Source organism: Chrysochloris asiatica, unplaced genomic scaffold (genome assembly GCF_000296735.1).
Source record: "Chrysochloris asiatica unplaced genomic scaffold, ChrAsi1.0 scaffold00343, whole genome shotgun sequence".
NCBI classification, from domain to species: Eukaryota; Metazoa; Chordata; class Mammalia; order Afrosoricida; family Chrysochloridae; genus Chrysochloris; species Chrysochloris asiatica.
The window spans coordinates 66,908-70,531 of NW_006408861.1; the positions used below are offsets into that span (position 1 = coordinate 66,908).

The following is a 3,624-nucleotide window of genomic DNA, read 5'->3' on the forward strand; positions in this document are numbered from 1 at the left end:
TCACTCCCTTTGTCAGGTTGGTAGTCTTTCACTCAGTCACCAGCTCAAATCACAGAGGCCTGTAATTTTGGTAAGACCTCATTACTTCACAAACAAACAGAAGTAAAGTAAAAGAACATACTTGCTCCCTAACACCAGGCCAAGAGCCTTCTGGTCAGACATTGACATAGCCCCAAGAAACATAACTGCTTCATTCAGGACAGAGAAAATATGCATTTTCAGATTTTTTTCAAAAAGCTTAACACTGTTAACAGTGCTGGCAAGGTAAAATGCAACATGTAAACTTCCATATTGCCTTGATTTTTTAGGGATGGTATGCACTATACATACATGTATGTACAAAGAGCCTTCAAAAACTTCATAGAAAATGGAATTTTTTCCACAAACTTTTAAAGTCTCTCTTGTAAAATTTGATGGAAATGAGAATCAACAATTTGGGTACTTACTTCAGAAACTTTTCTACCACGCACATAGCTGCTCATCAAGCAAGAATAAATCTGTACTTGGGGTCATGATGGGCAGCAAAATGGAGTCTGTCAACAGGGTCGTTCAGGTAGTCAAGCCATATGTTCCATTAATAAGGTTCCTTGATAGAACTGACAACCCTAAACCCAATGTATCAGAAGCTTTGTGATCAGCAGGAATTCCATCGCACTCTTCTGCAATGTCTCAGCATTCGATGGAAAGTAAACCACCAGATTTGCTGATGCATCAGGGTCCAGCAGACACTGCAGAAATAATAAAAACATTACCCCAGAAATATAGAAGGAAACTTGTGTCTCAAGAAGAAATCGAATTTATCCAACGTTATTCAGAATAATTACTGACAATATGGCTGCTGTTTGTCATCAGACAAAAGAATTATCTTTACAATAAAGGACTTCCAAAATGACATATGAGAACTTGTACATTAAATGACTTTAATGAAGTATTCTGTTAAAAAAATGAAAGATAGAGAATTTAGATGGACACTTATATATTCTCATTTATGTATCTGGGTCAGTTCCTCTATAAGCTCACCTAGTCATTACTTATATACTTTATACTTAACTAAAGTGTACATTTTAAAATGTTAGCCTATTAATTTACTCTTGATTATCAAATATTACCAGTCTTGAACTATTAAAAGCACATAATGTCTAGTAAGGAGCTCTGGTAGCATAGTGGTTATGAGTCGGGCAGCCAACCTCAAGGTCAGCAGTTCGAAACTACCAGCAGTTCCATGGGAGAAAGATGAGGCATTCTGCTTTCATAAAGATTTACAGCCTCAGAAACCCTGTGCAGGGTCACTATGAGTCGGAACTGACTCCACGGTACTTGACAACAACAACAACAATTTCTAGTAATGTTTCCAAAATGTCCTATCATTTCACTTTTCTTCTTGTTTCTGTTTAGAGTTACCAGGCATAACTGCTGCTTTAAGGAAGTGGTTTCTCTGGAGCTGGATGAGTATCATTGAAATAATGAGTCCTTTATTTGGTTTTAATTCTCTAACACTTTTCATTAACAAGTATACTGGAATATAATGCTTCATAAATGTATCCTACTTTAAAGGATAAGAACAAAGCCAAGATAAAACAGGTGAATTGTAGTATTAGATTAGAGATAACACAAAAGATTATTTGTTATCTGTATTCAGAAAAAAAAAGTCAAAATATGAAATGAAAAATAAATTAAGGGGCCAAAATGAATATAACACAGGAATACATGTTTGATTAGAAATTTCAGTTTTTATTATGTTTTCAGAGCTGCTAAAAAATCTTGTTAAAATTTTGGTTTATTTTACGATTTTGATGTGATCATGTAACCTAATAACGATTAATTTTCTCAAGTTTTACTGAAAGCCCCATGAAATCAACTGAAATACTTACCTTATTTAAAGCAATTTGTGAAAATTTAATAAGATCTTTCTTTGCCATGTATTGTGAAAATATAACACCTAACAAAACTAAATAAATTATCTTACAACCTTAAAAAGAAGAAGATGAAGAAGAAGAAACCAAGGATCAGAAAAAAAATCACATTCTTTTGTTTGTACTTTCTTGTATTCTAGATCAATAAATTGAAAGCTAGCATTCATGGAGTATTAATGATATGTGACTACAAATATGCTGTTTTTCTTCTTTTCTTTACAGTGTTTGGGTTCATTCAAGAAGGAGCAATTAATCCAACTAAGAAGAATCAGGGAAGTTTTATGACTTGATGGCAAAGGGTTTCATTTAGTTTTATTGTTTTGTTTTGTTTTCCTGGAAGAGGATGAAGACACATCTTCAAATGAAGGAGTCATCAATTAAATATGAGAAGGCAGAAAAAGGTTCCTTTGGGAACACTGAAGAAAGCACTATATTTGAGTCATGTAGTCTTCCTGTTTCCTATATTCAAATATAAAAACCATTAAGGAGAAGACAGGGCACGATGGCAGATTAGGCAGAAAGGCTGTGCAGATCCCCACCAAGAAAAACAGAAGAACCATATTCAAAGGTTTGTCCCAGAACTCTGAACTTCAGATAAAGAGATAAATAAGTCTATCAAGGGCTTATGAGGAGTAAGATTTATAGCAGAAGTAAGAAATGAGGTAGCTTCTGAATTTGGGCAACCACCGTGTCCCACTACAACCATTTTGAACCGGAATGAGCAGATAGATGGTCAAGAGAGCACTCCCATCCCAGAAAACTGATAGATCTGTACATATAAAGGTGCAAGCATTGCTTTTCTTATTAGACCTTTTTCATTCTTTTCTTTTGTTCTGTCTACTCATTTCTTCTCTGAGGACCAGAGAGGAGACCTGAACAGGGAAGGTTCTGCTACACACACATGGAAGGATTTGCACAGCATAGATTGCTGGATGTAGAATCAAAAAAGAGGGAGGAGTCAATAAGAAAAGTGTCTTCTAAAGCAGATGTGGCCACCCCTGTGCTGGTTCTCGCTAAGAAAAAAAGCAGAATGAACTTGAGGGGAGAAGAAAAAATGTTTAAAAGCCAAACACAAAACCTTGAGTTACATCAGGATACACAGCTGGAACATCTTAAAATTTTCAAGCAGCTTTGAAGGCAAAAGGTCATTGTTGTTGTTGTTGTTAAGTGCTGTCAAGTTGGTTCCAACCCATAGCAACCCTGCTTACGGTTTCCCAAGCGCAGCTGGTGACCTTGAACCTCCGACTTTGCAGTTCAAATGGTTTTGCAGTCTGACGCATTAACCCACAGTGCCACATCAGTCTTACTCATACTTTCCTTTTTTTTTTTTTTCCCTCCTGTGTGTTTGTTTTTTTTTTTTTGTTTGTTTGTTTTTTTCTTTAAGTTTTTATTGTGGATTGAGTGAAAGTTTACAGGGCAGATCATCAATTTTACATTCAACAAATCACAGAACTTGTTTCATCACAATGATTACAATCCCCTCCATGTACCATCAGTTAACAGTATTTCTCTATTCACTTCAGCTCTTAAAAAAAAAAAAAAAAAAAAACACTCAGGCATATATAATAAGTTACACCACCAAAGGGCTCATTCTGCAAGTCTGCTTCCTGGCTGCCAGCTCTCAGTCTCTCTCTTTCCATGAGTCCTCAGCTACTCCCTCTCTCCATGTTCCCATCTCTGCCTCTATCTCTGATGTTGCTGCTTCTCTGGG

At 36.0% G+C, this 3,624-nt stretch overlaps 1 pseudogene; it reads left to right on the forward strand.

Moving 5' to 3' along the window:
* Positions 1 to 511: 511 nt before the first annotated feature.
* LOC102834796 lies at positions 512 to 820 on the forward strand (annotated as a pseudogene).
* The last annotated feature ends 2,804 nt before the right edge of the window (positions 821 to 3,624 follow it).